The 13,056-nt window shown below is 37.0% G+C and overlaps 1 long non-coding RNA gene across 2 annotated transcripts in view; it reads left to right on the top strand.

The window, feature by feature from the left end:
• The window catches only part of LOC139592332 (uncharacterized), a 54,397-nt gene extending 44,686 nt beyond the window's left edge, over window positions 1–9,711 (top strand). Inside the window, exons 5-7 of one of the 2 annotated variants that reach the window (XR_011679967.1) lie at window positions 1,636–1,797; window positions 2,173–2,346; window positions 9,394–9,711. This is a non-coding gene — a long non-coding RNA (uncharacterized lncRNA). Of the gene's footprint in view, window positions 1–1,635; window positions 1,798–2,172; window positions 2,347–8,973; window positions 9,343–9,393 lie in introns of those variants that run through there. The other variant, XR_011679968.1, reaches the window with a different exon arrangement.
• Window positions 9,712–13,056: the final 3,345 nt, after the last annotated feature.

Here is a 13,056-nt window from a genome sequence, read left to right as displayed (position 1 = left end):
TATCTTAGGAACCAGGGTGTGGGGGAGGCAGGTGCTGAACTTTTTTTGCTGTAGGGAAGCAGTATGGTAATTTTCCATCACTTCTGTCACTTGAACAATATAGTCCCTAGGCCCTGTAGACACCTTTATGAAATCTGTTTTGTTTTGCGCTGTCCTTGCTATCCTACTGAGATTGTTTTAACCTGTCAAACTCAGTAGCACACTTAGGCAACATTCTTTTATTGCATATATTCTGAATTTGATTCTTGTTCTATGGGGAATGGAGTGCTGTTCCCCACAGAACAACTGCCAACAGTCATTCTATTTGTCACCTTTAACAACCATCAGGAAAAATGGAACTGTGTCTGTGTATGATGAGCTAGAAGGAACTTATTCACCCTTAAGCTATCCATTTCGAAGTCCACCAAGACCAGAATTGTACTGTTCCTCTAAATGACTGTGACATCTAATGCAATAACTCAGAATGTATTAGCTGACTAAAGGCATGCTATTATTTTTGTGTTAATTTGGCTTTAGAGAAGGAATAATCCAAGCCAAAATGAAACGTTTTATTGTAAATGTAGTAGAACGTGTTTCAGATCTTCGTGATCCATTTTTATCTGCTAGTATCTTGCTAGTTCTTCTGAGTATTCTTGGCAAAAATGTGTAGTAGATATACAGTAGCCTCAACAGTAGATACCTGCAATGATACACTGAAGGTGTCTGGCAAGTTCATCTCTGCAGAATGGAAAATTCCCACAGAAATTTAGGATAACCCTCACCAGAATGTAATTTTTCAGATTATAATAATCTGACCGCTAGCAACCTATCAGACTACTTTATCTTCCTGCTCACCAAGATTTTTTTGTCTGTCAGCTATTAAATTCAAAGAAAGAAATTTCTGCATTCTGTGAACAGTTTACAGAGGGTTTTTATTAAATGCTTAGTTAAAAATTTCTTCTGTTTTCTGTCAAACCCCCAAAAAGGGAAATGCTACCAATATGGCAGGGAAACTTTTTTGGCCTGTAATATTTTCGTTAAGACACTTAAAATTTCTGTGTTGGGAGTCACTGTATTTTGATCCAAGGCATTGCTATGTAACCCTTGTTTCATCTGTATATCTATTAAATAAAAATTAAAATGGCTTGAGCCACCTGTCCAGAATGGCAAGACTATCTTGGAGATCAGACTCCAATGACTCTTTTTGATAGAAAATTTATAAGTCCCAGGGTCTGATTTAGTTGCTAATTTCTGTACCCACAGTCATTTGGGTAACAGCACATACATTGTACTGCTTTTTGGGTCTTCACTGATTTTACTGTTCTGTAGTAACAGCAGGTCTGATATGTACTTATAATCAAACTAGGCAAAGCAGAGCCAACAATGAGCAAAAGAAGCATTGTACCAGAAATATCAGCATCTGGGGGGTAGCAGATATACCTTTATACTGTTAACAAGTCTAGAGGGCACACTGAATAAGAGAAATTAAATAAGAGGTAGAGGTAACAGAAGCAATAAAGCTTTGAAAAAAAAAAAAAACTGGAGTGAGAAATGCCAGGCTACATATGTGACCATCTCCACGGAGAAATTTCTTTGATTACATGAATGTCCAGGATTTTAATGGTTTTTCTTTCTCTGTTGGGTTTCTCTCTAAAGCCTTCTTCCAAAATTACCTGTTTGGGTGAAAGAAAAACACTTAAGCATCACAACAGCGGGAGAAAGTAGCAGAAAATTAAACACCTGAGATCTACAGTTTGGCAGAGACTGGTTGAATGAAGACTCTTAAAAAGGTTTTGCCTCAATGCGCCTCAATGTAAGGTCTGTTTTTCATAGGATTGCAAAACTTGTACAGTTCTTCCTCTTCTTAGAAGTTTATCTGTGATTTACACCCTGGATTTAGCTACACAAATACATCAGCTGCAACTTCCCATTCTTCTTATCTACCCAGGAACAGCTCTGCTAAATTGCTCCCATATCCTTTGTGATGGTCTTTTATCACCACATTGTTTGTTTCATGATCAATTTCTTTGGAATTTTTTGGTCTCCAAACAGCCTTTGGAAAGAAGAAATTCACCTTTTGTTAAACTCTCTCAAAGCAGTAGTAGAAGGAGATACATGCTTAGTGGGTAGTGACATTTGTGTGTCCTAGCAAGATATAGAATCACAGTGCCTCCTTTTCTGTTTTTCAAACAGGTTTTAGAAGTCCAGCTCCATATTTCCACCAGCATGTCAAAGAGTGGGCAGCAGATGGTGTCCTAGAGGAAGTCACATAAATATATGATGTCACAGGTTTTGTTCAGAGTGAAACACTTTCTCCAGAAGAAGAGGCTGACATCACTGAGCAATCATCATTGACAAGAAAACCTGGTGAGTCAGTACTTCTAGGTCATCTCAGCTCTTCAGCAGGACATGTTGTCTAATGTTCACTCCTAAGTCCTTGTAATGAAACGAAGTTAGACCTGAGAATAGAAAGAGGCCAGCCTGGGAAATGAGAAACAAGACAGAAATTCAGCTTGTGTTGTGATGATATGTGTGCAGCATCAGTGACAATTATAGAGAAGGATTTGTTGAAATCTTTAGCTAGCAGAGAGTCTGAGAGATAGGGTAGCTTGACATCTGAGGTGGTGATGAGGAGCAAGAGTACACTTTGTTTTTAAGAGCAGGTCTAGCTATAACTGCAGACAGTAAATTGCCTGGGGACTGAAATGCTGAGGCCTACTGTAAACATGAACTCAGCATTGTGTTATTTTTAGACATAATGAAAGACACCCGTATCAAAAATGTGCTTGTTTGCACTCATCATTTCATACTAACTTAGGATAATAGTTCTTTGTGTCTTATGAGAATATCAGTGTCTTGGGTGAAATCTTTTATTCAAATATCAATATTGACTGAATTAATGACTTCTGGGACCTATCTGTACATAGCCATGTTCACAGACTTATTTTGGGATATGAAAATGAAAACCTGGCTGACTGTGTCAGCATCTGCCTGTCACCCAGTATTTACTCATAAACTCTGTTTAGCTGCCTCTTCTTAGCTCTCTTTGCAGCTGATGCCATGCAAGAATGATGATGTTTCAGCTGTTCTAGTGAGGAATGACCCTCTTATGTTTGAGCTCCTACTAAAAAGCTTTAGTCTTGGCAAGAAAACAAGAAGTCTGCACCTTAACTTAATTCAAAATGGGGACTGAAGCTACTTTTTACTTCTTGACTCTTTTCCTCCCTCCATGATAAGACCTGCTGACACATCATCAAAAGATGACAGGAATACTTAAATAAGCAAGCCAAGCAAAAATCAGCAGGAAGAAAACACTGCAACATGAAATAATGTAAAAGACTATTCCATATTAAGGAAGGGTAACTGAATTTGTGAACAGAGGGCAAACAATGCCCAATTTAAAAAAAATGCTGAAAGAGGGTATTCTTAAAAAACAGCATACACAATAAATAATCTGTCTTAAATTTCTAGCAGGAGAAATATTGTAAGGCCTCTTTGGGAGGATGCTTTTGCTATACAAAAAAGGCAACTTCAGATGAAATATTAATGAAATTACTCATCAGAAAAGGAATAGGGGAAAAAGAGTAATCATTCTTCTCTAGAAGTTTGTTCCTTGGAAGAATCTTGACATTAAGAAAAAGCAACCAAAAAGGAATATTATTTTCCTTCCAAACTGACAGGTAAAACTTGAACAGAAAGATTACCTTGCCAAGAGTTCTTAAAAATCAGAAAATTATCTCATATGCTCTATTTTCTCACATATAGCTATGTAAAATAAATGAAAGTATTATTTATCCTAGAACACATTGTATGTAGTGTGAGAAATTTTAATACTGGCACTATATACAACATTATAATCAATTTGGAATACAAATTCTTGACCTAAATAAGTAGAAAGACTGCAGTGTGAGGTTTTATGTGCAATATATATGGGCTAGAAAAATCATTACTATTATTCTGGATGTCAGTGGTACTATTTATTGGTATTTTCCTCCATGCTATACAATTTTTGTGGTACTTTCAACAGTTATTTGAACTAAAATATTCTTGCAAGAAAAAGGTTTCATGTACAAATATCATATGATCAATATTTACTCAAGAATGGGTTCACAAATTATTTTTGTTATACTTAACATTTGTGCACCTATATTGCATGTGGTCATTATTAAAAGAAGTGATTAAAAGAGCTCAATATCTGAAAAGAATTTCCAGGCAGTAGGATTTGTGGTTCTATGTTTCCATTACACTGTTTGCTATTGCCTAAGTGAAAGGGAGGATTAACTGAACAGTTTGTACAAAAATCCAACTCTGTAGAAGCACTAATAAGATCTTCCCTGGAGAAGTCAAGTATTACTTTCAGGATCACTGAAACCCTAAGGAAAGGAGGGCTAATAAAACTAAGGGAAATAAGCAGTACAAACTGTGGTCACATCTTGCATGGTCATCCAAGTTGCAATTACATGCAGTGAAACAGTAGAATCATTAAGTAAAATATTGGCTTTTTTCTTATCTTTGTATTTTTAGTACTTGGAGTTTTGAGCATAATGTTTCTTTAAACATTTGCAGATTTTTAACTGTCTGAGGAGGGTTTTTATGAATGCTTTAAACTGAACTTGCTAAAATGAACTGCATAAATCTCATCATATATTTTAGTTTCTGTGAGAAAGATGAGTGTGATCCTTCCATCTTTGACTCTCTTGCCAGTGTGCATACCTATTTTGCATATGCGGTCACATTTTAGTTCTGAAAACAGTCTGCAATACATCATGTTTTCAGATCACTTCAAATGTGAGAATGTATAGGAGGAAAGGAAAAATAGTGGAGGCCTGAAAAGTTACACAACTAAAATAACTATTCTATTGACCCTCATGCTTATTGCTTCTACCATGTTGATTTCTTAGCTCACAAGGCTGAATCACTTCCATGCTAGCTACAGGTGTGGTTTGGGTCTGAACTTTTGGAGCAGCTGTTCCTTCCTCCAGGTTAAATGAGGAAGCAGTTCAATGCTCTTCTGTTTAATAATTGGTAAATCAATGGGGGCTTCAGTCAGTAACATGAACCTATGGAGCTCAATTGAGCAGAGGAAAGGATATGGCATGTGACTAAATTTTTGAGATGGAGTGCTGGTTTTGGCTGGGGTAAAGTTAATTCTCTTCCCAGTGGCTGGTATGGGGCTGTGTTTTGGATTTGAGCTGAAGAGAGTTGATAACACAGAGATGTTCTTGTTATTGCTGAGCAGGGGTTGCACAGAGCAAAGGCCTTTTCTGCTTTATGAGCTGCCACGCTGGTGAAGAGACTGGGGGTGCATGGGAGGCTGGGAGGAGACACGGCCAGGACAGATGACCCCAACTGACCCAAGGGATATTTCAGACCAAATGGCCTCATGCTCAGTGTATAAAGTGGGAGAAAGAGGAAGTGGGGAATATTTGGGGTGATGGCACTTGTCTTTCCAAATCACCAACACATGTGGGTAGACCTGTGTATATGTAAGAGTGCCCTGGAGGAGCTGGAAGCTGGGTTCTGTCTACTGGCACCATGCAAGAATGTTGTTCCCAGGGGCTCCAAGAGGGCTCCAGCTTTAGGTATGGCCCAGACAACCAATGTTTGACAAAATAAATGGTTCAAGTGGGGTCAGTGTTGTGATTTTTGAGAAACTTCCAATATTTAAAGGAGTAAAATATCTTTTCTTTCTTCTCCCTGCATTTTTAGAGATAGAATGTTCATGAAGGTGAGGCAAAGACAATGATTAAATTTGCATAATGAATTTGGTTTTGTTATCTTTGTGTTACTTGAATTCCTTGGAAAAACAAACTCATTATCTTATCGCATATGATCTTTCTGATAGCTATCATAAGCTGAAGAGCTGGTGATAGACCAAGCTACCAAAAATTAATGTTTTTTCCTTTGCTCTGCTTAGCAGACTCCTGATCTTGAGCTGCAAGATATACAAAGCTAAGTAATATAGACACACTAGGCAAATGAATCTGATTAAGAGAGTAATTAAACATACAGCTAATTGCTTTTTTACATGCTGCAAAAAGTTTTCTTAAAACAATTGTGACAATTCTTTTAGCAAATACAGTGGTTGGTTTGTTTTTGGTAATATCTAGATTCCTAGTGACTTTTGCTAAAATAACTAAATGAGTGTACAAGTTATTATATGATTAAAAGATAAATTTGGTTTCCTGAGCATAATTTTTCTCATGAAGAGGACTTCTGTTGCTCTATAATATTTTTATGCCGGGAGTACTTGAGGAAAGCAATCTGAAGAGAATGCCTGGGATAGGAATACCAGCTGTGAAAGGGAGTAAGTGCTGGAAATAGCTTCCTTCTATAAACACATACAATTTTGGAATAAATAGAAGAAAATATTGGAGTGCCTTTAGCAGACTAATTGGTTATTTGTTACTCTATTATCACGCTCCTAGCAAAAATCCAGATCTCTTGGTTTTGGGTCTCCTGGTTAATGTTAGTGTTCATTGGTTTCCATCTTCTGGTATTGAAGTTTTTAAAATAATTTTTTCCTTTACAGCTTTATAGCCTTTACTGCTTTTGGGGCCACATAAGAAATAATGGTAAAAAGGAATTCCACTGATAATTATTGAATCAAAGTAACTGTGAAAACATCAATCTGAGGTCTAAAAACAGCATTTGGAATGGTTTAAGACAGTAGTATAGATTACCCATTGCAAACAATCTGTCTTGCTGAACAGAAATTTCTTGTGCTGTGAAGCCATATACTATGTATGGAAGTGTATAGAAACAAACTAATGAACCAGAAATTAACCAAAAAACCTAGGAAGAAACCCCAACCCAAAGGATAAAACCTCATAAGGGAGGCTCAGCCTCCTAAAAGTAGCAGAGATGAAAACAAATAAGAATGCTCATCCTTCAAACCAAATTTCTTGAAGCTTTATTTTATTGAAAAATGAAAAAATAATTGTCTGAATGCAGATTGTTAGTCTCTGGGTTCTTTTTATATTGTTTGGTTTTTGAAAATGCAGTCTGCATTCCTTCTGTATTTTGTACAGCTCTGAGAATATATTAAAAGATATGCTGATGTTTAGGATCATATTGAAAGGTGAAAAATATTTAAACACTTCTTAAATTTAAAAAATAGTTTTTCCAGAACTTAAGTTGTTCACTGATTTCTGAAAATTTGTAAGATTGAATTTACTTGTTCAACAGTTACCATTTTACTTTGCTTGCTTCAAAATGTGATCTACAAGTTATTTATAAAATAAATTGAAAAGTCATCTAGTTTAACTACAAAGTAGTTTATTCAGATGCAACTATATTTCCAAAATCTTGTAGACCCATACAAGGCAGTGATGACAGATCTACTTGTGTTTTTTATTCCAGCTCTTTCCAGGGCAGAGTGGCTATTAGAAGCAAAAAATTCCTTTTAGGTTAGGGGCTTATGGACCTGTTTTAGCTATCAAGTATCAGAATAGACTTCAAAACTCACAGAGGTGCAATAAATAATTTATGAGGCTGTGATAAGCTCTCAGCCAATGCAGATACTTTTCGAGCTGGACCTGAACTTATTTAATACTCTGGGTATGTCCATTTGACATCTGTTCTTAAGTTATTGTATGTTTCTGTATTGCAAAATTCAAACCAAAATTTTTTTGTTTCTTTAGACCAAAGTTACTATATATGCTGGAAATGTTAGAAATATTTTTTTTGTAATTTCTAAAACAAATATTTTCACTAGGGAATACTTCTTTAAATAGATCTTCTGTCCTGGATCAAATTCCTCCTTTTTTGTTGCAGTGAAGTGGTACAGTACTCAGGGATGATAGAAGTAGCTGAACCCAAAGCTTACAGGTGGATATATATTTTAAAAATGAATGTGTGAATGAAAAAAAGAACAAAAACAAAAGCCAAACCACAAAAATACTCCAAAGAGGGGTTGGTGTGTGTTTATATGAGTGTGAATTCCCTCATTGAGGATACTTTTGAAAACATTTTTGTACTCCAAAATCAGAGAACTGAATTGGACCCATCAGGTTACTTGTTGCCCATGGCAGTAATCTCTAGTTTGAGTCAGTTCAGCTACAGAGTTTAGCAAGCCTGTGTGGGAGAGCTGAATCTCCTCAGTGGTGTGCAGTAGGCATAACTGTAGAATCCAGCCTTCTTTAAAAGCACCTTGAGTTTTTTTTAAAGTGGGCCCTTTTCTTCTGTGAACCACATGTGCTCAGCTATACAACCTGGCTTGAATAGCTGCTCCTAAATCTCCTGTGACTGAAATCTTTTGTTTCCCCCTTATGGCTTTAATTGCAGTTGTAGTTCCTTTTTCTGCTTCTGATCAAAGATTTCTAGTAGGAGCTGCCACGAAGGGAAAACAGTTTGTGCCCTGCAGATCGGTACAGTGTATTGATCTGCTGTGAGTGCTGCTCCGTGTGCTGGATTGGTGCTTCCCCAGAAATTCAGCCACCAGCTCAGCTCACAACTTCCATACTTGCAGGTTCTAAAGTCACTGCTTGACAAGGTGGTCCTTAGGTGAGGCTGAGCTCTGGAAATATCCTGTCTACATCAGTATGGAGCTGGGAAAACTGCTTATTATTCATAATACTTGTGTTACCATAAATGCAATTTCCTGTAAGTTTGCTCCGTGAGAGGGTGCACAAATTTAGGTCCGTGTGAACTAGGAAAAACGCAGCACTGATAAAGTGAAGGTTTGGTTTTAATGCATTATATTGTAGGTGAGAAAAGAAATACTCCACTCTTCAGTCAGCTGGGGAAAGAAGAGAATTGGGGTTTGATTCACTTGAATGCTGTTGTATTTATGCAGATGTCTGCTATTCACTATATTCTGCTGTAATTTTTTTAGGAAAAAAAATTCTCTCTTCTAATTTATAAACTAGTCATGTTTTATAAATTATACTTAAATTGCACTGTTTCTTTACCTAGCAGAAACATTACTAATGTATGGAGACCAGTGTAAAAACTTAATTTGCCTCTGTAGCCAGACACTATTTTTCTTTGTAGGCAGAAGATGCAAGCACTGGTTTTAAAGAAGCAGCAGTGATGGGCATGCAGCAGTCAACATAAAATCCCTTCTAACTGCACAAGACAGAAACTGCTATTTATATGATGCAGAAAGGTTTTACTTCTCTTTTTTTTTTTTAATAAATGTAGTTGCTATAGAGATATTTGAAACTCATCACTGTCTCTAGACCTATTATTCCTGGGGACTAGTCCCGAAAGCATCATAGCAATTGGTTACAATTTTCCTCTTCCTAAAAATTGCCCATTCCCTCTGCAGGAATTGCTCAAATAAAGGGGTTGTCTGCAGATGATCTAGGCATAGTTGTAGGAAGTTATTTTGCCACTGGCAAAACTTGCTGTATGAAGAGAAACCACATATCTGAGAAGGTATTTTCTGCCTTTGTTCTGACTCTGTGGCAGCCAGGAGACTCTATCCACTGATGCAACTTCTGATCTCTAAATGCTCAACTTGTCAGTGCCCTGCTCTGCCGTGGCATGAGGAAAGGCACAGTGCTTATTCCAAAGTGTGAAGAGGGATCCTGTTTCCAGGTATGGTATTCTCATTTATTGTTGTAAAAGCATATTAGTATATGCAAAATAATTCTTAATTAAGAAAATGCTGGCAAACATGTTGCTGGTCATAAAAGGAAAAAAAAAAGTACATCAGCTGGTCATGGATAAAAGAGCTTACAGGAGTTGAACTCATGTACTACATAAATACATGTTTATAAAAGTTTGATTAGTGGCATGTTAAAACTACTGTACAACAGAAAATACTGGGTATTGAGAAGAAGAATGAGAGGTATCTGGGAGGGAAATTGTCCCATATACGTTTGCATGAATTAATTTGCTTTTCAAGTTCTTGTAGCTTGAGAAAATTTTATGATGCTGACTCTCAAACAAGCTTGCATTGCATGTCTGTGATTCTTGCAAGAGAATTTACAGCAGGACATAGGGCAGCCGGGCATGGACCTACCTCCACTTCAAACAGAGAAATGAAGCCCCATTAATCTGGTTCTCCTTAAGCTCTGGGTCCTTTTTGTACCAATTCATAATGAGGACTCTTTTCTATAAAGGCTTCCTGTATGGTACAATGGCATGTTTCATGTCACTAACCCACCTGAATGGACACTGTGTAATATCTCTTTAATTTGTGGTTTGTTTGCACAGAAGAACACAATTTTTATGAATAAAGCAACCAGCACAAGTAAAATGTGTTATGCAGTTATAAAAGATGTAAAATGTAAATAATGTAGGCAAAACTAATGTAGGCAAATGTAGGGAAGAAAACAACAAATACCAGTGGCAAACTTCTGACAGACCACTGTAGTTTGATATATAAATACAATATAGGGAAATTAATTTCTATTTCACTTGCCTATCAGTTCTGTTAGCTGCCATTTCATTGCTTGTATTATGGCTCTGCTACAATATATGGGGTCTTCAAGGAGAGTGCAATATAGTATTGTAATATTTCAATGCTTTATAATGCTAATATACTGACTAAAAAAGTGAACTTGGAGAAATCTGTTTTAGTTATCCAATCTTCATTTTTCAGTTCTGAGTCTTTAGATTTCCCTTTTTAATTGTGCTGCCAAATAATCCCACTAATGTTCCTCACACCTTTGTTTTCAAAGTAGGCATCTGTTTTTAAAAAGTTGTAAGATTACTTTGAATTTGTGTTGGTAGATATATATGGATATTTCTGTGAGTTCAAGGTTAGTTGGTGGGGGAGGAATCTTCAGTTTCATATCAAATAATTACTTAATGAAGCTGCTCTTTCTAGCTCAGCAACCTGCTAGGTAGATGTACTCTAGACTGAGAACATGGCCAGAACAAATGGGGGCTCAATTATCAAAAACATTCCTTCAATTCAAAATACTGGTTTGTGACATTATCCTGCATACTGTCCAAATTTCTTGTTGGATTGTGGATGCAATGAAACTACCACCAATAAAAAACCAAACCAAAGGTGTCTGAATTTTATATCTCTGCTTTATCATATGGTTGTTCTTTAATTTGTCAAAAATCCTTACCCAAGAAATGTATGCTGTTCATATACAGTCTGAACTTGGGTTTGTCACTTGCAAATAGCTGTTTTCTTTTACAGACTCAGAATGTAATTGTGCCAATTCAAGAGCATGTGCAACACAAATCAAAGACCTGGAAAGTGTTAATTTGCAGGCCTGGTTCAGGACATCTCCACATGTTCCAGCGAAGGTTAAAAGGAGCAGGTGAATCTGTTGCAATGCAAAGGAGGTGGCAGCAGGAATAATTACTTTAGCTGACTGCCAGGTGGTTATGTTTGCTGAAATACATTAAAGGGGTGGGGAGGAGAGTGGGGTATTGGGTGTATTATTTTTAAGTTCTGTTTACCTGAGTGAAGAAAATGAAGTCCATAGTAGTTTTGTGCCTACTTTAGGAGAAAATAGGGGTGGTAGTTTGTATTTGTTGAAGGTTGTTTTAGGTGTATGATGGTGCCTGTGATTTAAAGGAGCTATGTAGGTAAGGATTTTAATTTTATTTCACTGTCTGCATTCTGCTGTAGATGCCTCTCCCCATTATGGAGTATACACTCCATCTTGTTTAGGCTTCACTTTGAGCTTTGTAACACCTGACTATGTCTGTAAACTAATAACTCAGATTAAGTAGCTAAGAGTTGTTCTTATGTGTCCTATAAATTTGGTAAGTAAATTCATCAGCCAAATACTGATTTAGGAAACTTTCTCTTGTGTCTGCTTTTTGGGTTTAGTTGCCTGTTTGTAAATGTTTGCTATCAAAAATCACATAAAACATAGGAAGGCAGACTTCAGTTGGTGGGTTTTGTTGTTAAGTTTTAAGAAAATAAGCCCTGAATAAGATGAAATAAAAGGCATTGTTTTTTATTATAGAGTGGAGGGATTCATTCAGGAAAAAGTAACCTCTAAACTGAGTGGGGGCAATGTTATTTAGAACTGGAGCATGGCTCAGTACTCTGCCAAGGATAAGTCGCAGCACATTGATGCAGCACGGCAGGAGCAGATTGGAGAATCCAACTGCAATCTCCTTTCATTTACTGTCATGCTGGGTGAATAGGGTAAAACACCAATTGCTTATATGACTAAGGAATATTGAGAAAATACTGAATGAGTTTTACCTGTCTTCCTTAGCAATTTAGCTGCTGGAAATTGTTGCAAGCTAGTATCATAAGATCAGTTAGAATGAAGAGCTGCTGTTGGTGAACATCTGTGTTTAAATGATCAAGCGGTGCTATCAAAAAGATTTTTTAATTCTTGTGCCACATATTTGTGTGGGTAACCATGAGTAGTAATAAGACAACAGCTGTTATTTTTTTAAAAGTTAAGGAAGTGGCCTAGATGTGGGACTCTTCAGTGAAGAGGTGATACACTCATAAGAAATGGAGGGTGGTATGCTGCTGGCATATCTGAAAGGCTAGACAAGTCAGCATACTCCTTTAATGTCTGGAAGAGTTCCAGGTTTAATGAGCATTTAAGCTCCTTTCTGCTGTGGGAACAGCATAATGAATACCGACAAGACTGTGTTGCAGGTTGGCTGACACAGCTGTCCTCAGAATTCAAGGGCTTTCATAGTTGCCCATCCCTGAGTTCTTCACTGTTTTTGAGTAACTCCCTGGCCTCAGACTCAATATCCTTCCTGACAATGAAAGCAAGTCAAAGACTTGGAAAATTGCTTCCTCACTTCTTCTGGAAGTGATAAAGTGTAGTGTCATCTTAAAAACAAAAACCCCTCCTGTGTTTCAGTGTGCTATGCATAAATGTTGATCTTTGTTATGTACTGTTCTGTACATGCATATTTGGGGAGGAGAGTGATGGAAGTTCAGAATGCTGCCATCACTGAATAATTGTGGAGTAAACTTCTTTTACTGAGCATAACTTTGAACACAAGTGAATGGAGCCAAGTGTGTTGCACAACACTGTTCTTTGTCCTTATACTGACAGCAAGTAGGGCTGTTTTAAAGGAGTATAAAAGAGAAACAGCCAGGGTAGCTATCAGATGAACTATTTTTTTTGCTATGCCTGTATATTTTGTTAGGTAGTGAAGGCTCAATCTTCTCAAATGTGC

The sequence above is a fragment of the Agelaius tricolor genome, unplaced genomic scaffold (genome assembly GCF_023055355.1).
Source record: "Agelaius tricolor isolate 1412-34295 unplaced genomic scaffold, bAgeTri1.0.p SCAF_8, whole genome shotgun sequence".
NCBI classification, from domain to species: Eukaryota; Metazoa; Chordata; class Aves; order Passeriformes; family Icteridae; genus Agelaius; species Agelaius tricolor.
The sequence above is the reverse complement of the archived record's forward strand: the minus strand, read 5'-3'. Positions and strand labels throughout refer to the sequence as shown.